This window comes from Stegodyphus dumicola, chromosome 4 (assembly GCF_044657685.1).
Source record: "Stegodyphus dumicola isolate Sdum_Otavi_A_Nest chromosome 4, ASM4465768v1".
Classification (NCBI taxonomy): Eukaryota; Metazoa; Arthropoda; class Arachnida; order Araneae; family Eresidae; genus Stegodyphus; species Stegodyphus dumicola.
In genome coordinates this window covers 68597135-68620339 of record NC_140771.1, presented here as the reverse complement: position 1 = coordinate 68620339, position 23205 = coordinate 68597135, and positions in this window count along the sequence as shown.

Below are 23205 nucleotides of genomic sequence, written 5' to 3'. Positions count from 1 at the left end.
AATTGTTAAAAAAGCAGATGATATATTTCACAGAAGATGGATGATATGTTTCACTTGTTTTTATTCCAGATTTCTGTTATTTTCAAATATTGCAACTATAAATATTCCTCAGATTTAAGAAATGTGGCCAGCACATCTCTAACCATTTTGAGACGTGGAATTGACAGAATAATAACGAGCTTTAAGTGAACTATCAGTATCTAGTTGATCATTTATAAATGAAATCTAATTAATTTGTTAACTTTATGGCTCAGTCTTAATTATAAACACTAGTCATTTTTTAGTATTCATTCCTCCCATCAAATATAAAAAAAAAATAATGATACATGAAGTCATCCTGTGGTCATATATGGTTTCGGATTCACAAATCAATGACTTAATCATATATTTTTTTAAATCTTTAGAATTCTCAATATAGTGTCAACTATGTCAGTCCATTTCTTTGTGTAGTTGCTAAATTGTATCCTTAAAAATAACACATAACAGTAACATTTGGTGGAAGCATTTTTATTGGAAAAGTGAAATAAATATGAAATTATGGACTAAGGCTAATACATTTAATTGCTTCATAATGAATTTATTCTCATAGCTTTTAGCACAATTCCAAAATACATTTAACGCTTGTAAATATAATATGTTGTTCTCAATCACGTACCTATTTTAAATACCAAATTTCAGAAGTTTCTCTTGTCTTTTTACAAAAGCTTGTTCCAAGTGTTAAAAGTATCACTTCCAGTGTATATTAAGAAAAATCTAGTTGTTTCCATTGATATAAAAGTCTTAAATACCAAAACTGGAAAGTAAGAAGATGCAGATTTGATATAGTATGGAGAAAAACTGTAAAATTAAAAAAGATATGAATGGGTGCATTAAATACAAAGTAGTGGTTTTTGCTTATTATTAAAGCAAAAAGCATTACTTTGTATTTAATGCATCCATTCATATCTTTTTTTAAATTTATCTTTTTTTATACTAAGTTCCAATACAGCTTGCAAAAGAATTTTTTTCCATTAAAAGAAAAAAAAAAAAGATAAGACCGAATTTTAACCATATTTAGGCATAAAACTCTTGAAGCAGTTCTAATTGAAAAGTTAACCCTTTAACTGTCAAGTTATTTTGATGATTTGGGTACACAAATTGTCAAATTTTTTTATTGGAAAAACCAAATGTACCCGAAATAAACATCTCCCGATATATATTCGGGTATGACAATACGATGCACTCAAAAAAAAAAAAAAAAAAAAAAAAAATTACCCTAAGAAATACTCGGGCATGACAGTTAAAAGGTTAAATATAATGGGAAAAGAAACTTTATTTAAAAAATTCCATAATTTAGAGCTTAATCTTACTAATTAATCTTACTACCTATAAATATTTATATTCATTATTTGTAAAGAAATTATAAGTAATTTTATGATCATTATATGTACTATTCTTTTGTATCTAAAATTCAATTTTTTTTTTTAATTTTATTTTTCTGTAGAAATCAGAATTCAGAAACCTAAATATATATGATTTATGGATTCTAATTTTCTCTAGGATTATTTTTGATTTAAAATATTTGCATCAATAATGTTTTAGTAAATTTTGATATTTCTGCTTTAATAAAAGGAAAATTTCTAATAAAATATGCATATAATTTATAAGATTTTTATTTATTCAATTTTATATAGAGAGATATTTTAAGCTAATCTAATTAAATGGATTACAATTAATGATTTAATTAAAAATTAATAAATGGGTAATAAAAATATGCTTTATATGCACATTTTCAAATTTGTAAAAATGTCATTCACACATTGACTGCTGACAAGTTTTGCTCTTGGTTGGAGTATAAGTAGTGTAAACAGGCCTTATGAGCTTCAAGCAAAGTACCACTTCTAGTTGTCCAATTTTGCCCAAAATCTAATCAACTCTTTATGTACAAATGTAGAAAGCTTAAATATGAAAAATGGGAATTTTTGGAAGTTCCAGCAAGCGTTATTGTTGATGGAAAAATTTTCACACACAAACAGACATCATTCTAAAAACAGCTGAAACATGTTGTTGAGTTCCCTAATTCGCGCTTTTTCGTGGAAAACATCCTTTAGAACAGCGAAAAAAAGGTTGTAAAGCCCTTTAGAAAGGCACGATCCAAATCACTTTTCTGCCCTCCTTTATTACTGTTCCCTAATGAGAAGAGTCATTATAGGGGCCCACCAGCGGCCGAGCGCTAACGCCGCTGAACACTGGTAGTTCGGTCCGAGGTTCGAATCCCGCGAACGGGCTGGCTGCATGGGCGTTTTCGTGATTTTCCCCATGTATAACGTGTATATGAGCTAGATTCCCATAAAAAGTCCTCCATGAAGGCATCCCTCCCTTAAGGCAGATAGCCCTCGAGTGCTTTGCCGTAATCTAATAAACCAAACCATTATAGTGGTTATTTGTGCCCTCCCCATGAAAGTAGTAAAATTTACAGAATGAAAAACATTCTAAAATTTCATAACATCAGTTTGACACCTGAAGAGATATGTAGCTAGCCACTGCTCAGAAAAATGAAATGTAAGTGAAATATAAACGCATAAGCATAGAGCCCGTACGCACTTGGGGCTATAGGGCGTATGCACTTGAGGTTATGCATGTGTTCCTCAGCGGACACATGCGTTAAGACGGCCTTGGCATAACTACACTGAAGTGCAAAATTAAGAAAATTTGCAAATTATGTCTATTTTTACAAAAAGTATTGAACCAAAGATACTAATTATGGCTCTAAAGAATTATGATGAAACATGTCGAATATAAAGCGTACGCATATCTGCGGAGGGTATATAGGCCGCACGAAGGGTTTTCGGCGATTTGTGTACTTGTACTTCTTCACAACATTTGCTGTGTTTCTCGCAAGAGTGGGGGTAAATTTTATGACGTATCAGGTAAAATTAGTAGCCAAGAATGTATAGATGATGGAATAAGGGGGGATTATCAGTAGATTGGAGATAGGACAGTCAAAAGCGCAGATGGCTGCAATGTAAAGTCCAGTGTCATTTGCAATTTCCGGAAGTAGTTTCAGTACAATGGATCTATATCGTTCCTATTTTATATGCACTTCCGAGAAGTACACAATGGATCTATATCAAGAAGACTTGGACAAGGTCCACAAACATTTAAAACGATGAAAGAATCATAATTTAGCACATTCAGGGTGGCGACACAGGACCGCTACAGCTGTTACGTGAGATGTGTGCCGTCAATGTAACTCGAGGTTTACGGTCTACAGTTGCCTCAAAGCTTCGTGAGATAGGGCTGTATGCCAGGAAAATCTCTGGTTGCGTTCTGCTCACTGCACGGAAGAGAGCATGTTTAGCATAGTATAGATGACACGTGCCTTGAGCCAGATTTCAGCGGAGCAGCGTGCTTTTTCACAGGTGAGCCGCGATTCATCCTGGGGCACTGATTCTTAGCGTATCTTTATCTGGAGAGAGTATGCAACAAGATACCACCCCCTCTTCATCAGAAAAAAGATCATTATGGTTGTGGAAGTGTAATGGTTTGAACAGGCATTATGTTGAATAGCCACACACCCTGCATGTGTTTGACAAATGCTTCCAGACTATTATAAGGTACAGAGAGACCTTAGAGCTCTCTTTTCGACTTTCCAGGAGCGCAGTTGGTGGTGGGTTCCTGTTAATAAACGATAACGGTCGTCTATAAAGGGCTCAGCTAGTCAACCATTACTTGTAAAGTAAAGTAAGTATATTTGTCAACATAGACTGGCCAGCTAGATGTCCTCACCTTAATCCTATAAAACATGTCTTCGACGACGCTTTTGGTAGTCCAGTTTAATCTCGCCATTTCCCCCTCCAAGAACTAAAGCGAAGTTGAAAACTGCCTTGCTGTAGAAGTGGGATCGCCTGACACAGGGATTCCTTAACTGCCTCATGTCCAGTATGGCGTCACCTTGCGCGACCTGTCTGGCTGTGAGAGGGACACATAGCCCATATTACACTTATTTTTAGTTCGATATCACAACGTGGATTTTCGACATCCTTGCATCGTGAACTTTATTGACAATCGCGCATATATGATATGATTTTTGAATAGTACATCTCTTTCTCTGTTATAAATGTATATTCATAGCAAATTTCGTTAAAATCTGCTCATTAGTTTTCAGAAGTTCATTGCTAGTTGCCTAAAATATGGATACTTTTGTGGAGGAACCCACCAGCGAAAGAGTGGTAAGATCGCTGAACATTGGTAGGTCAACCGGGGTTAAAATTCAGGCGAACATGAAAGGTTTCATGGCTTTCCTCATATAAAACGTGAATGTGTGCCTGCTTTCCTTAGGAAGTCTTCTACGATGGCATCTCTTCCCACACAGATAGTCCTCGAATTTCTTTAATTAATTAATTTAACTTTTAAGTTCGTCGAAGACTTCGAGAGAAAGCGGCTTATAAATCACGTTAGACACGAGGGAAAAGCAACAAGCTGCAATTTCGAGTTTTGACTTCCCAGCAGCTACACTGACTACCAATAAGTATTTGGACACCTGTGATAGAAAAGAAAAAAATAATTTTATTCAAAATCAATAATTGGTAGAGCCTCCACGAGAGGTAATTACAGCGTGGACCCTCCAGGGCATACTTTTCACAAGTCTTTGTATGACAGCTAGTGGTATATTCTTCCACTCGGCTTGGAGAAGACATAGAAGTTCCTTCGCCAATTTTGCACGGGTATTGCACCCCTGAATTCGGCGATGCAACTCGTCCCAGAGGTTTTCGATAGGGTTCAGGTCTGGACTCTTGGCAGGCCAGTCCATTCGATGAACTCCATTGGCACCATACCAAGCCTTGGTTAACGTCGAAACATGACAACTGGCATTGTCGTCCTGAAAGTAACAGGGGTCCAACCCGTAAAACTGCCACAACGTAGGAAGCACATTATCATCCAAAATAGTGCAGTAGGCATCGGAGTTGAGCTTACCATGAATGGGGACCAAGGGTCCCAGCCCATACCAGGAGAAACACCCCCAGACCATAATTCCACCTCCGCCGAACTTGACTGTTGGCACAATGCATTCTGGCAGGACACGTTCTCCAGGTAGACGCCAGACCCAGACCCTGCCATCCGAACGGTAAAGGGTGAACCTTGATTCGTCACTCCAAAGAACCCGTTTCCACTGATCTACGGTCCAATTTCGATGTGCTTTGCACCACATTAACCGAACAGCGCAGTTGGACTTTGTGATCAAAGGCTTATGGGCAGCAGCACGACCATTAAAACCAAGCAAATGTGCTTCCTTACGGATGGTATTCATTGAAACAATACTCCCGGATGCCTGTAGAAACTCCTCGCGGATGAGGGACATTGGTTGGGTGTGGTTCTTCCGAATTTCTCTGGACAGCACTCGTCGGTCTCTATCTTCCAGTTTCGTTGGTCTGCCGACTCGGGGCACATTCCGACAATCATTGCACACCTTGCACTTCTTAATCACATAGGCCACTGTCGATGTACTTCAGATCATTAGATATGTCCCTTAAGGATCGGCCACATTTGTGATACCCGATAATTATACCTTTCTCGAAATCAGAGAGCTCCGAACTGCGAGGCATCTTGCACGCGACTAAAGCCGATGCTGTTTCCTACACGATATATACCTGCGGAGTCCGTGACGTACCTTAGGACCACAGATATCATCATTTGCATAGGTGTCCAAATACTTATTGGTAGTCAGTGTATAACCACTAGATTATGCATATGAATCAACATGAAAATGTCAAGCTTATTTTTCCAGCGTAGAGTTGTCATCCCATTTGTGAAACGTACTGTTCGTTTCTCCTCTATTCAGATATTTTTTCCCTTATATCATTTTGGATATGCTTCCTATACAGAATAATAGTTCAATATGCATTTGTTTTATTTTCATTTAATAAATTTTAAAAAAAGTTTGGGGGATGAAAAGAAATTACCCATCAATAATTTATGGCCTTTGTTTTTAAGTGCCACTCCTTTCTTTCACGACATTATAAGATACCAACAAAATGCTTCGTAACTTTCCCAGAAATATTATCAGTAAATTTGCCAGCATACTTAACGCCTGTTTCACACTAAATTACTTTCCTGATCTCTGTTATCAAGCAAAGACCTTTCTTCTCCCCAAATCTGACGGATATCGACCTATCAGTCTGTTATCCAGCCTAGGAAAAATTTAGGAACGAATTATACTTACAAGAATCGAGCCATATTTTCATCTTTTACCTAACGATCAATAAGGCTTCAGAAAAAATCTTAGCATGACTTGCCAACTCGTGAGAATTGTTGAATTCGTCGGATCTGCATTTCACAATAAGTGTTGCGCTCCTTATGCTGGACGTGGCAAAAGCATTTGACCGCCTCTGCCATGAGAGGCTCATCTTCAAGCTTATCAAACTAGGACTTCCTAGAGAACTTATTCTTCTGATCTTCTCCTTTTTGCAAAACTGTACATTCTTCGTTGCACAAGGAAATGAAAAGTCAACTCCAAGACCTATAAGATCCAGTATCCCGCAAGGCAGTATCCTTGGTTCTGAGCTTTACCGCCGAATTTCGTGTTTTTTTAGGGATGCATGCCGCTCCAAATCTGCAAGAGTAACGATGATTTTCGCCAGCTAAACGCTTTTACTTACTGCTCAACAGCGGCCTGTATCCCCTCAAAGCACACATATTCCATTACAAAATCTCTTTATTTCATCCCCTCTATCTGCCTTTCATTTTTGGCTGATATTTTTTAATCACTTTGTATATGTGTATGTTTGTATAAGATAAAAATTCGATTTTTATTTCAGGCCCTTTAATTTTTAATATGGAAATTCTTCCTTTTTGAATTGCGTTATACACCAGGCTCTGTTTTATTTCAAATAAAATTTAAGAAGTAAACATTATTTGCCGATAGCTTTGAGGGAACGCTTTGATGATTCAAAATGTCCTATTGCAACATAATCTCTCTCCAAAAATTCAAAATATTTTAAAACGCGGCAAACTCTTCCAAGCCCGCATCTGTTAACATAATTAGTACCTAATTTACCTGCTGAAATCTACATGTGTGTGAAAATTAAATGCCCATCACTTGAAACTGTACGTTGCTAAAAACGAAGGATCAAATATTTCGAATCATAAATTCGTCACAATCAAGAATAACGCCATAATAAAAAAAAAACTGAATGATTTTTTTTTTTTTAAAGTACAAATTTGGTAAATTACTTTAGAAGTTCCAAAAACTTTTGATTTGGAATATTATTTTTCGTCCTATCTAACGGTACAAAAATCGAAATTCTGCACTGTTTAAAATATGGATATGAGAGAAAATACATTACCCAACATTGGAAAATGCAGCACCAAGCAGGACAGGCCTAAAAATTACGCAAATTTCAGGGTAGACGCACCTCACCGAATTATGCGAATGATGTGAGATGTGCAGCTCTCCAACGCACGTTGAAAAAGATACAAGGGAAGGAACCTGCAGAATGTTCAACTTTAGTGCCGTTATTTCTGCTAGGGAAATCATCGTACAAAATCTGTTCTTATCTTAGAGGACGCGTCTAATAGCAGAGAATGCCAGGCCGTCAACGGAGGCAGTTACAGCAGAATTTAAGAGGGGCATGGTGATCGGACTGAGAAAGGCAGGTTGGTCCATACGGCAAATCTCAGCTGACACACACCTTGATGCGTCCACAGTACCAGCTGTGGCAACGATGGTTGGAACAAGGAAATATGCCAAGTTCGACGGGTGCCGATGCAGCCAGAATGCCGTCAGCACGTATGGACCGACGCATTCGACGACAGGAGGTGGTGCACTCGCAAGTCACTTTTACCTCCATTCTGCAGCATGTTCAAGACAACCTGCATGCTCCAATATCGACCAGAGCTATTTGCCGTCGATTGGTGGCTAGTGGCCTGCATTCGTGGCGTCCGCTAAGAAACTGCAATTGACCCCACATCATACACTCCAACGTCTGCAATGGTGCCGTGCTCGAGCGATGTGGACGACGGAATGGCACAAAGGTCGTGTTCTCAGGATGACACAAGCTTCTGTTTCTCCAATGATAGTCTCCGCGTACGAGTGTGGCGTCGATGTGGAGACAGGTTCAATCCCGGCAGCAATTGTGGAACGCTCCACTGCGCGACATCATGGTTTGGGGGCCAACTGCTTACGATTCCAGGTCACCTCTAGTTCGTATTCAAAGCACTATGACGGCCCAATGATACGTGGATCATGTGCTGCGGCTGTTGACACTTCTGTACCTTCAGGGCCAATGCCCTCTATCAGCAGTACAACGCCCGACCACACACTGCTCGCATGAGCCAACGTATTCTGGAAGGTATCTTTTTGTTAGTCAAATTGCGCTTTGCGACGCTGCCAACGGGCTCACAGGCCACAGAACAACCCTCTTTTCGGCCTGTGTTATTGAAGTAAATCCACTTTTCATCACAAGTGACGATCCGGTCCAGAATTTTGTCCTTGCGTTGATATTCGAGCAGATTAGTGCAGGCCCGAACACGTATATCCTTATCTTTTTTAGACAGTTCATGTGGCACCCAGCGATTGAACTTATACGTCAAGTTTATGCGACGTATAGCGCGGCTAATGGATATGGGACTAACGTCTAACTCCTTAGCAAGTTCTCGATGAGTTCTATACTGATTTTCTTCTACAAGTTCTCGCAAGCAGGCCTCATCAACGTCAGTAGGCCTGCCAGAGCGCTCTGCTTTTGAGCCCAGTCCTTGTTTTTGAACTTTCGGTTCCAAACCTTTTTAGTGTCATATGTTACGACATTAGTACCTAAAGCTGTAGCACATGATTTGGTGACATTTTGTAGCTGATTTTTTGAAACAGAATTGGAAGTAAATGATGGTTCTAATCTGGTAGCGTGATAGTTCTATTTCAGACACCTTGTACTTAATAGTAACGATAATTTTTTACAAATTTCACAACACAGTGTATAAGCTAGTTCTCCCGCCTTATTAGCATGCATTCGCAGTTTAGTGGTCAGCACGCTGGGCGCGTATTCCATAGGTCCGTGGTTCGATTACCGGGGAAGGTGTTGCTCATTTTTTACTTCTCCTGCTCCCAAAACATACCTAATATCTCTACAGTGGCGCCCGAACTAAAAGGGTGGTTGATGATGATTCTCCACACCCAGGATTTGGCGATTGGGTCCCCTAAAACCCCAGACGCCCTTTAAAAGGGAGAGTATATAAAGAATTTCTCCTGCCTTTGTAGTGTAGTGGTCAGCACACTCGGCGAGTATTCTAGAGGTCTGTGGTTCGATTCCCGGCCAAGGTGTTTGCTAATTTTTCCCTTGTTCTGCTTCCAAAAAATACCTAATATCTCTATGAGTGTTCTAAAACAAATCTCTTTTTTTCAAATGCCAAAAATCATTTGACAAAATATGATTAAACACGCCAGCGTATTATGTTTGCGAAGACGTTATTTGCGGTGGCGGGAAAGTTTCGTTAAAACCCAATATTGATGTATGTTATTGATTCCCCTTAAAAAGTCGAGATCTGTCCATGGAATCAGCAATAATTCTTCTGCTTTACTCTATTATTTAGTTTTTATTTACACTGCTGTACCTTTATTTATAATCTGGTAGCTTATATTCAAATCTAAAAATGCTTTCTTAATTGCCAATTATTACCACAATAGCCCACTTTTGCATTCTAAATTTCATTTCGAATTTCCCAGGAGAAAATTTCCTTTATTTTGCTTTGTTATTCTCCCTCCTTTCAGCATGCCTTCGTGATGTAACGGTTAGCACACTCGTTTCGTATTCGAAAGGACGAGGTTCGAGTCCTGAAGACGAGGGTATTTCTCATTTTCCATATCCTCTTGCTCGAAAATAACCTAATGACTCTACAGTGGCCCCGACCTAAAAGATGGTGGATGATGATTCTTCGATCAGGATTTGGCGATTGGGTTCCCTAAAGAACATATCACACGGCGTTTGTTTCACATGAACAACTGTTTCGGACAATTTTTATGCCTGTTTTACTATTGAAAGAAAGACGTGCGACTTTTTCCTTCCTTTCGAAAAAAGTTGCAAGTTGTTCGTTTTCAACCAATCAGCTATCAGCGCCGAACGCTGTTATCTTGTTTGCAATGGAGAACCAGTTTTCCCTGTGTTAACCCCAAAGCGAGCTGTGATGATTGGCTGTTGTGACAAAGCAGAAAAATTGTTCCAAACAGTTGTTCTTTCGAAACAAACCGACGTGTGATAGCAGCCTAAGGTATTTCCCCCCCCTCCTTTCTGCATGCTTTCGAGGTGTAATGGTAGTACACTCGGTGCGTATTCGAGAGGTCTAGGTTCGAGTCCCGGCGAAGGCATTGCTAATTTTTCACATCTCCCATATCAAAGAAATCCTGACAATCTACAACTGAATTGAATTATTTATATAAATATAAAAAAGAGGGATTGTCATTGATTAGAATGAAGACATAAAATTATTTCTGAAAACATTTTTTAGAAATTTGATAATTAGCTTTAAATAAGTAACCTAATCTGAAGAGAAGGTGAAAATGTAATAAATTGATAAAAGAACTAATTTTGTAGGGGGGGGAATTCTCGTAGTAGAAATGAAAGAAGTAATATACGTTTTAATCTTACAACAACAACAAACAAACAAACAAACAAAAAAAAACAACAAAAAAAAAAAAAAAAAAAAAAAAAAAAAAAACTGAGATATGTAAATTTAACGAGTTATCTTTTGACTTTCATTTTCTAATCAGTGAAAAATTAACATTAATAAAATTTAAGCTATCCAAATGAAGAAGCTTATAATTTAGCATTTAAATACCTAAATGATATACAAATAAAAATTTCATCACAACTTTCTAGCTTTAAAAACCAGTTATTTGAACAGTAAGACTGCTTTAAATATTTTGAAGATAATTCTCTAAATACAGCCTAGTTCAATCATAATGAAATTTGAAGCTGAAATAAAGCTAATATTCCCAGTTACTGTTGCTGATGGTAAGAGAAGCTTCTATAATCTTAAAATAAGAAAAAATTATGAAACATCTTCATCTATTCTCTGTATAGAATATGAATTAAGCTATCAAATTTCTTCTGGAAAAAATATTGATGATTTTGTTCTATAAAGGTAAGGAGAATTAAATTATATACAGTCAAAAGTCTTTAATCCGGACTCGTCGGGACTTCGGCGATTCCGAATTATCGATTTTTCCAGATTATAGATCATCAGTTTAAATCTGGTAAGATGGCATGCAGAAGTTATAAAATTAAAAATATGAAACTGTAATTTATGAAATAAAGAACAATTATGATCTAAAGGATATCAAAATTGACAAAAAAAAAAGCTTAATATTTATTTGTTTTTTTTATTAAACATTTCTTTCAATGTTAAGTTGTTTTGTTTTATGTGATAATACTTTCTCTTTAATTCTATAAACAGACATAATTTCTTCTTCAGTTACAAAGTTCCGCTGGTCAAGTCCTATAATTGCTGTGTCGAGAATACCGACTAATTTGTCAATCGAAATTTTTCCGTTTTCAATAACCTCTGTGTCACTTTCTTCACTATCGGAAGCGAATTATAATGAGGAGGAATTTGATTTAAATCATATCAAAGACGGAGTACATGGAGATAAAATACTGCATTTAGTAAGGAATTATAAGACAAATAAAATAAAAACATCTGCCCTGAAGATAAGGATAGTGCTGACAGATCAACTTCCAATTCATTGCGCGCCGTGTCGTTCCCTTCCCCCGCAGAGCAGCGTGAAATTGATAAACATATTTCGGAATGATTAGATAATCAAAGGATATGCCTTTATCCATTTTTTGCAGCAATTCCACTTTTGGTTTAATGGACTTCGAAACATACTTTCGCTTTGTAGATCCTTTACATATTAGTAAATATATATCGGAAATTCTATTTGACATAATCGAAAGTTCAAGCTTACTTTTATAAAATTGCTGTAACAGTCTGCAAAAAATAATAAGCCGGATCCAATTCGAAGATTAAGGAACAACGCAATCTGCAACATTACCTGAATTAGATAATTTCAGCTTAGCTTATACCGTCCGTTATACATTAAACGCGCTTGCGTAAATGTATTATGCGCATGCGCACACGCATATTCGCAGCCGTAAAGGTCTTACGCGCATGCGTCGCTTTGACGCATGCGCAGAAATTTTTTAGATTTGAGGTCCGGATTATATATCATTCCGGATTATGGGTGTCCGAATTAACGACTTTTGACTGTATATAAAATTACATAATTAGTACAGCATTTTTTACATTGCTATCTATTCTGTTTCTTTGATATTTGCTATTTTTTAAACATTTCTCAGTTTATAAATATAGATCATTAATTGTAACATAATTTTTCTGAATATATAAAGCTATGATTGAACATATTATAAGTAATAGAATGTTGTGATTTGAAATATTTATCTTCAATGAATATGAAAGCGTATAAATATCATTAATTTCAATAAACATAGGGGTATGCCTCTGCTTAAGGCAAAAAAATATCTATGTAATGCTCTACTTAGTTAGAGTCAGCATTGCAATATATGTTTTAAAAATTCCTCAGTGTAACCTCAAAAATATGTATTGATATTTATAATTATAAAAACACATAATTTCTAGACCTTTCACCAGAAAACGTTGAGGCATTATTTCCAATTCAATCAGTTCTTATGATTCAGAGAACGTAAAGAGATAATATAAAAATCAGCTCTGTGCTTCAAATCCCTAATGCATTATTTATTAGTGGAGGACTTTCTAAGGGAAACTGGCTCGTATACACGTTACACATGGGTAAAACCACGAAAACGGCCATGCAGCCAACCCATTTGCGGGATTCGAACCTTGGACCGAACTACCAGTGTTCAGAGACTTTACCGCTCGGCCGCTGGTGGGCCCCTATTTCTAAATAATGTCATCTGGTGTGACCGCACAGATTCTAGTGCCAGCTCTCATGAGGTTTCAGGTGGTTTATAGACGTCTTTTATTTCCTTTCAGAGGGAGATGTAAATGCTCCAAGTCCTTATATGCATCATAAGAGAGTGATTTTTTATTACTGAAAAACAGCTAAAACAGAAGCAAAATGCATGGTCTTTTTCTTCACTATGATTAATTAATTATGATCTCCATTGTTCAAGTCCCTGATGCAATGATTTGGTGAATATTTTCTAAAATAAAATAATTATCCCCTTTCTCTAGCAGATCTTTCAGTTCTTTGGCATCACTTACAGAAGGATTCTATCTTATCACATCAATGTTGAAGTACATTACTCAATTTCTTTTATGAAGAGAAAAATGCTAAAGCAATGCAATTATTGCTCTCATTATTACTAATGTCAAAATTACTAGGATAACACATCCTGATTTTGGTGGGACAGTCCTGCTTTTTGGAGGACTATCCCGTGCCCCACAGATTTTTAAAAATGTCCCGCTTTTTTAGAAAACATCTGCATTTCTTATTTTAAATGTACTGTTAAAATATATTACCTATTATTTATTAATTATTATAGTAAATATAAAGAAATAAAAAATACATAAATAAAAAAAACACATAAAATGTATGCAGAGTACACTAAAATAGGCGATGTAACGAGTTAGATTTACTCAGTGGTGTTCGATCATTGTCGTTACGTCTCGTCAAGGAATATCTATTGTTAATGGAGGAACAGCTAGCATTAGCTCAAGGTCTATTTGCTTTCTACACTATAAACCAAATCAAAGTTTCAGATCAATTGATTGTACATCGTAAATGATCAAAACATTGTACGACAAAAAATTTGCTGAAGCAACGACAAAAACTGAAGCAATTATTTGTAATGTTTTTTCACTATATTCGTTTTCACAATTGCAGAAACAATTGGATTTTAAATGCACATTTATATCCATATATTATGATGCTTCCAACCACAAAAATTTTAAATTATTTTCCACAATTGTTAAACTTTTTGATCTAGAAACAGAAATTAAAATTAGAATATTAGATTTTATTTCACTGCCGGGTGAAACTTCAGAAATAATTTTTGATTCAATAAGTACTATTTAAAAAAATAATAATTTGAACTATAAAATCATTGCCTATTGTGAAGATAACACTAATGCAAATTTTGGTGGAAAAGCTAGAAGAAGCATCAATAACGTTTTTACGAACTTAACGAACATTTGAACCACAAAATTATTAGAGTAGCTTGTTGGAAAGAAGGAACGGAAGACCCTCAGATGTATCCCCAGGGGTGTTCTCTATCAAAATTTGGATGGCTGCAGCATTAACGTAGTGGAATTATACCTGTATTACCAACAGTTTAATTTGCATATTCCACCACATGATGAAATGATGCTTGGTAATGAATTTGGAAAGAAATGAAGGACAGAAGATATGCTTCTAGTTCCATATAATTTGATATTAGTCTAACACTGACATACAGTGTGTTCATTTTAAAGCAGATAAGAAACAAAATCATTATTTCAGTCTTGTATCTCTATTATTACAGTTGTTTTAAAGGGAGAATCAAGTAATAGAAAATAAAATAAAAAATAGAAATGCAAAACTCAAATAATGATTTTTTTAAATGATCTGTCTTATAATAAATGCACTGTGTTATGAATAACACAACATATTGCATTACACTTTACTCATATCTTATCACAAGCAACTTCAGTCCCGTCTTCTCTAGGATACTATGTTCAGCTGTTTCTTTGTAATATACATGTCAACAACCTTATATTTATGTTAGAAGATAGGGATGTAAATGTATTGATGTATGCTGAAAATTTGGTGACATGGTCTTCCATCCTCAAAAAAGGTACACAGAAATAGTTAATTAAATGATGTCATGAAGACTTGAGTACTTGGTGCCAATTAAATAACATGCATAGAAACAGAAAAGCCTGCCTGTATAACTTTTGTATTGTGTCACAAGCCTTTTGACTTGGAGTTTTATATAATAATATCCATGTGCCTCAATACTAAACTTTTAACTAAATGGGAATTGTCTTAAATAGAAATTTGTCTTGGAATTAATGGATTGGAGGAATTATCATTGAAATAATTGTTTCTAAACTTTTAACTACATGGTAATTGTCTTAAATAGGAATTGGTCTTGGAATTAATGGGTGGAGGAACTAATGTTAAAGATAAATAATTTTTTCAATGTAATTAAACAACAGGAGTAAGGTGGGGATATGCGACTTCCACTTTATTTACAACTTACAAACCTACTTACTGTTATGAAATATTCCAGCACTCAATTAATAACTGCCTTTGAGGATTTGAAGAACAAATTGGAACAAATGCAAAATCAGATTCTTCACCTTGACTGGCATTGAAAAAAACAACCCTAAGAGTTACTTTTATACTTAACTGGACAACTGTGCATGTCTCATGAGATACAAATTTCCAACTCAAGTTTCAACAACATTCTTAGACTTTCATAGATGTCTCGGATAAACTTTGAGCCACAAAGCTTGAAATTCAGCAGGGTTTCGTTTAATTTACATTGAGGGAAAAACTCAAGGATTTTGATGATTTACTAGACTGGTGCCCTTGTGAAGATACAATAGTTGTGTTTTGATTAGCAGTGGAATATCATTGCTGGGCTGTCCACATGAGTAAGACTGGAATTTTTAATAGTCTTGATTATCTCTGCCATTCTGGCTTTATGGATAGTGATCACTTCCTTCTTTGTCCTGCTCTAATAAAGAATTCTCTACTTAAACATAATTGGGAAGCTCGAAATAACATGAGACTTTTTTCACACTATTTTAAACTTTAGTAATTTAAATTTAGCATTTTAAACTTTAGTAATTTAAATTCTGGCTTGGCTATTGAATTCTAATTTTATGCTTATATGCTATATTTTAATATTGTTTTATCACCTAAGGACAAATTTTCAAAGGTTTTTCTTTTCAAGTATATAGTTTACGAAATTTAACTCATAATATCCTAAAATATGATTTCAACTAACAAGGAATAAATAACATTTTTATGACTTGAGTATCAAGTATAATAACTGAAATTCAAATATTTCTTATTCGTAACATATTTTACTTGTATTCACTATCAAACATGCCAAACTTGAATAACACTGAATCTTGAAGGATCTTAATATCCAGTACTGTAAGCCTGAATACAGATGATACTGTAAGCAGCTTCTGTTTTATTACTTGATAAATACAAAGTTCTAAGATTGAAAACGAGGAAAAAAAAAAAAAAAAAAAAGATTAAAAACCTAGGAATTGAAATACCACAACATATAAGGGAGAGTTAAATAAGCACGTAACTAAAAAAATAAGAAAACTGTAGCATGTTTTTCTTTAGTACTACTACTTTAATACATTTTATTACCTGTTACAACAAGTTTGATTGTTATGGCATTTGGATTTACAAAGTAGATCAGCTGATTTGCATAAACAGATGTTCGTAGTACACTTTTTTTAACAGCTGCATTTTCTAAGTCCTTGTACCCCAACTAAAGAATTTTTTTTTTTTTTTTTTTTACTATTTCACATACACTTACTTCTTCTATACCAACTTCTTCAATGTTCAAAAAATTTTTCTTTACAAAAAATAAACTGCTTTCCTGTTTACAACGATTTTAATTTACCGAACTTACTATCAAAAACATAAAAACTCATCATCTTAAATATCTCTAATAACGGCTATTATTGATTTTGGATCCATTTTTGATCTATCAATATCAGGTACTTTTATTTTAACATTTTTCCAAAAGTATTTGTCCAAATGTAGGTTTCGGAAAGTTTTTAGTAGACACAGTCTTCATCTTCTTTGCCTGCTTCTGAAGTCCTTCCTTAACTGTCTCTCGAAACACTTTCACATTTTGAGTTTTCTTGATAATTGCACCCGTTGTGTCAGAGCATATATCTGGTTCTTTCATTTCAATTCAAACTTTAGTATCTGCTTCCATTGTTATGTCTGATTATTTTTCATATGCATTATTATTATCTTGCAATTCTAAATCAACTGTTGATTCGAGATTAGTTTTCCCATTTTCTGTATTAATCACACATTCATTAGTAATACATACTTATAACTTTTTTCTAAATCCTGTTCAGTGGTCATGTTACTAATCAAATTATGTGGCAAAACTGAGTTAGCAAGTCCTAGCTTCATAAGACAACTTTGCAGGACATCACAGGATAGCTTCATTAAGATGAACATTTGAATCCTTCCTGATATGCTTTGTTTTTTATTTTTGAACAAATTTTAATCCTTCTGACCAATTTCCTATCTTATTTGTTTCCAACATGTTCTCAACATCTTGGTTCACCCGTTCGACAGAACTTTGTGACTGACTGTGTCTCGGTTTTCAGTGAGCTATTTTTATATCACTCCACATTTCACATAAACTGTTTATGATTTGATTTGGTTTCAAAATTCCCTCCTATTATCAGAGTGAAGAATGCTCAGGGCTCCAAAAGCTATGAAAATATCCAGAAAGTGATATGCTACTTCAACAATTCTTTTACTGTGTAAACATCGGAGTAGGACAAATTGTGCAAGATGATCTTGATGCACTCAAATGAATTTCATATCATGATCAGTATTGGACTGCATATCTATTAGGTTGACTTGGCATCGAGAATTCATTTCACTATGCACAACTGATTTAATTACAATCCCATCTTTCACAGTTTTTTGTTTCTTCTGACATGGTTCGCATAGTCTTAAATATGTGAAAATAGGTTCTACTGTTACATTCTTGTACTTACGATTCAGTTCTTTAATCATGCAAGTTCTTTCACCATGGCCAATTGCAATATGAGTGCTGTGTTGAATACTTCATCAGTTGTAACATAATATAGGATTTTTGCAAATAGTGATATTATAAGTTTGTCCTTTCCTCCAATTAGAATACGACAACATTTCAACCTTCTGTAATGAACTGTTTGTTTCTCCATCACATATTTCTCACTTGTTAAATAAAAGCAGTTATCAGGCTTATTTTTTACAAATTCAGACAAAATGTCATAATCTTTTTCCGCATAACATCACTCATTTCCCATCAGCAAAATAAAAAAAGCAAAGTATGTAAAAATGGAAACAAACTTCAGGGAAAGTGCAGAATCACCCCTGTTTAGCACATTTCTCAAAATCGCCAACTTGAAAATAACAAGTCTAAGAATTGCACAAACTCAGTGTCCATGTACACAACGACCTATTTTTGCTTAAAATAACATCAGAGAATTACACAAACTCGGCACTACGCACTTCCTTGACTTTGTCCATGTGAACATCGATAAGTGGGCGATTCTGCACTTGCGCCCAAACTTCTTCTTTTTTAGATCGTAGCTGCTTACACTTGTTTAAATTATGTCCAAGTTAGACTGCGAATGGTGCAAATAAGGAGAGGCAATAACAGAAAAGTGTCATGACGGAATTGGTGTGCGGAGGCTTATTCAAGGTTGATTTAAATCCCTCGTTTCAGGATTTTACCAGAAGGCATTGGTAACTCCTCGGTTTTACCTCAAAGGCTGAAGTGGAATCATATTAAAGCATACTTCGAGCTTTTAACAAGCTACTTTGGTAAAAGCTAGGTTTTACTGGTAAAACCTAGGATTTACCAGACTTTAGGATCTTACAGTAACATATCTCCATTCATACTGCGTATAATATTTTACTCGTAAAATGTATACGATTCTCTTATATTCTTATATATATTGATTCAAATAATGAATAAAACTTAAATGCAGTAATGAAAAACAAGTGCAAATGATTTTTTAAAACGTACGTAGCTTTTTCATAATATTTATTAAATTATAAAATGAACAAATATAATTTTTTCACAATTTTTATTTATTAAATTATAAAATGAACAAATATCATTATTTCATAATTCACAAAATTACACATATATACAATAGTTAATATATATTATTAGTAATCTTCCTTTTACTTACTGTTTATTCCTAACCTACGTTTTTTTTTTTTTCTTTATTACAGATACTTTAATAATCCCATTAAAATATTCTCGTGCTTTCATTTTAAATGATGTTATGATCATCAGTTATGTTATGATCATGTTATCAAAAACAGCAGTAATATTAAAGAATATGAAGATTTAAAAATTATTAGAACACTGCTCGTATTTTGTTATACTTCTAACTCGGAAAAAAAAAATCTTCCGGATTCTACAATTCTGAAGTTTTAGTTACATGCTCCATTACATAACGCATTTGTAATCTAAGTTTGTTTTATTTGGTTATTAATGCAGTTATATGTAATCATGTCGAAACATTTATCAATACGTAATGCATGTAGTTACCAAATAATTTTTTGCCATCGGTGTTTGTTTACATCATGATATTAAGGATTTTCTATAAACTAAACTTCTCGAAATTCACATAAAAAAGTGGAAAACAGCCAATTATAGTAACCCAGACAAATAGTTTGTGACGTATTGTTGCCACCAGTCACGTGAGACCCGCTAACTTCCGTAAACAGTCAGCGTTTGTAGTCGCATAATTGTAACGGACTTGCAAGTGTTCACCTTCAAAATGATGTTTTTTTTTTTTTTTTTTCTGAAATGTCGATGTTTTATTCTCCTCCAGCAGGATTAATCGATAGTTCGCGTATTTCTGAAGTTACCAAAAAAGACACGTTTAGCTTATCGGTCACTGCAAATTAATTGCAGTATTACGGATAGATTAAGTATCCGCAAAATTAAATAAATTACTTCCATGATTCTTAAAATAAATAGGCATACGGCAAACTTTTTCCGTTTTCCGTTTTGAGGAAAAAAATTGCGTAAAAAAATTGCAGCGAAAATGTATGCGCAAAAGCGCCAAATTTAGCGTACGCGCTGATTTAAGATTGCGTAAGTTTATATAGTTCTATATTTCTTAAATACATCATTGAAATACTAGCTTAATTTTTAAACCCTTTTTTGATATCCTATGGATTTAACAATTTGGGAATTGCCCGTGACGAAAAGTCTGCAATAGAATTTTGGGTAAAGTGCAGAATCACCCACTGCTTGACGCGTTTTTAAGAATTGCACATACTCGTTATCCATGTACACATCGATCTATTTTCACTTAAAAAGAAATCCCAGAATTGCACAAAAATGGCACAGCGCACACCTTTGGCTTTATCTATGTACACATCGACGTATTTTCACTCAAAAAGTAAAAGAAAATTGACAAAAATACAATTGTTTTTACCCTTGTAAAAAGCGGCAAACAAATAATTGGGCGATTCTGCACTTTACCGAGAATTTTTTCTGCACTTTACTGAGAAAAGAAAGAAAGAAAAGGCATTATTCATTATAGAAAATTATGTTTGAACAACCAACGAGATGAAATTATGCTTTAGCGATAACTCGGTAGCGAAATAGCAATGCAGGCATTCATTCAGTTATGTTTAGCAATTTTTATATAAATTATAATAATGATCTGAAATAGTTACTTACTCTTATGATTCCATTCAGTCATGTTTAGCCTTTTTTATATAAATTATAATAATAAAAAAGTATTACATGAAATTAACTTTTCATCACAATTAAAACATCAATCTTAAATAGTTAATTACTATTATCTTTCTTTCTTGCGTTAGGGTTACCGCAATTATTTTTGGCAGCACTGGCATCAACAATAGTTTGGCGATTTTTTTACGCCCCACAAAACAGAATAGTACCGATTTTACTTCCTTCTCTGGCTTCTAAATCTCGAATAAGCAATGAATGTACGATCGTTATCTCCGTTCCGGAGTCCACGAAAGCTTCGATTTTCTCAGAGTTTATAAAAACATCTACTTTTTATAATAACTGGACGATGCTTTCTTCAAACTCGGGTCGTTAGATGGGATGAATCTACTCAAGCTATTACGGCTTCTTTCCTAGGTGTTCTATTTGAATTTCTAGAACCTATGGGGTCATATTTTTCTTTTTTCTTTACTGCAATTTCTTTTTTTTGTGTGGGCTTTTTTCTTTCCTTTTTTTATCTTGCGATATTCCACGATAGCTTCGATTTTCTCAGAGTTAATAAAAACATCTACTTTTTGCAACGATACGTTCTTCGAATTTGGATTCTAGATGGGAATGAGTGTACTTAGCTACTATAGCTTCTTCTTTTAATGTTCTATTTGAATTTATAAGAGTTTTGGGACCATCCGTTCCCTTATTCTTTCTGCAATTTCCTTCTTTCTTCTTTTGTCTGGGCAATCTCTTACGATGTGTTGATAGCTCCCACAAATTCCCACAAAACATTCTTTTCTTCTCGCAAAATATCCTTCTTGATTTGAGAATTCTCATGTGTGGAGGAATATATTTATTTTGTGTACATGTTATATCCAGGAATCTCGGCAATCATTTAATTTCATTTCGGACTTTGTCGAAAGATTTTCCTTTCGCTGTGAAATAGATATCACATTCTTTAGCTAATTCTTGCGGCTTAAACCATTTATTTCGTTGACGTATTGCCCCGTGTGCAGCTGTTTCTCCATCTAAAGCTTGAAATAATTAACTTAAGAGCGTCGAAATTTTTACTTCTCTTGATTTACAATAATAGTCCCAATGTATCTGTTAATCGTGAAGCAAACTGGATATGCGTTTCGCCGGAATAACCTTTAGTTCTTCTACAATTTTCTAAGCAGGCTGGAGGAGTAGATTGACCTTCCTTCAGAATAAGAGTCTTCCCTTTTTCGTAATTTTGCAGATCTTCATCCTTTATATAAACGAGGACATTTGAAGCCTTTTTCTCCAATTAGTTTCAATAATATTTTCGATTTGAATTCTTCTATAACTTTCTTGTGCTTAAATACGCCTTCGATAAAATCAAAAAATACATTTCATTCTTCTACTCGCTTCGGTACTGGTATAGTCAGTGTTTCTACTCCTTTGATCATCTTGTCGAGGGAAATTTTGGTTTCTCGTCCTGTGTTTTGGATTGAAGGTGTCTGACTTCTATTTCCTTCATTTTGACTTGTTCGAATCTTCGCTAATTCTATTTCGTGTTCTCTTTCTGTTCTCAATCTCTCTTCTTCCATTTGTATTCTTTCGATTTCTTTTTCTCTTCTCATTTTCCATTTCTTCCTTTCTTTTTCTATTCTGCACTGTAGTAATCAGAATTTCTTTCACGAAATAAGCATCTTCGATGTATTTTCTGCCGTTCTGGAGTTTGTGTTTCAGTTTTAATAGCAGTAGTTGCTTCTTCGCCAGTTTCCAATAAAATAGTTACCAAATATTCCTTCTTCACTTATTTGATTATTTTCCTTTCCTTTTTTTTTAAGCAAACTTTTCAAACTTCACTATTAAATAATTTCATGCTTTTACTCCCATTCGGAAATGCGAACTTCTTTCATTTGTTAGGCGTAAAGTTAGACCAATTTCGTTGTCACCGCACTGAGCTCTTGTTCTCGTTATGCAGAGCGTGTTGTAATCGCTTCGAGGTTAAGAAGGCACCAGCTGACAGGACGAAACAGCAGAACATTTATTAAAATAACATGAAGGCATATAAATTTAACTCGAAGCACTACATCGCTCCTACAACAAACAATAATCGAGCACCTCGTTCCTCCGCGGTAATTATTCAACTCTTCTAAATATAGCAACCCTGTTTGGGAGAAGAGGCGAAATCTGTCAAGTGCGCTTTGCTGATCGCCAAACAGCCGTAATACTTATTTTTAAGACTCGGCTCGATGGACCAAAAATGTTTTTGTCTAATTGTGGATTGGTATGAGGCAATAATGTCTTTTTTTAGTTTTATTTAAAAACACAACAATAATATATGCGATACATTAACAACAATACATGGATACATTACTTAGAACCGAAGTTCTCGACAATTGACACCGATGCGACTTGGCGCCAGCAGACGAACGAACTAACACTTGTTCTCGCCTACTTGGCGAATTTCAAATTCGAAGTGCAAGATCGCCAAGTTTGGCGAAATTACAATTAAAGCAGCAACAAGGCCTTTAATTTAAATTTTATGTGTTTTATATAATCTACAATCTGTGTATTTTATATCAAAAAAAAAAAGAATTGAGCGTATATTTTGAGAAAAGTTATACCCTGTTTCGAAATAATTGCATTTTGCCAGTCGATATGTCGCATGTCCCCTTAAACGAATTGTTAAAATTGTCATAACAATGAAAATGAAGAAAGAGTAACACTATTGAAAACTTTGGAAATCCTTACCATGAAACGTTTGATGAGTTGCTTCAGACATTATCCCAAGCAAGAACTA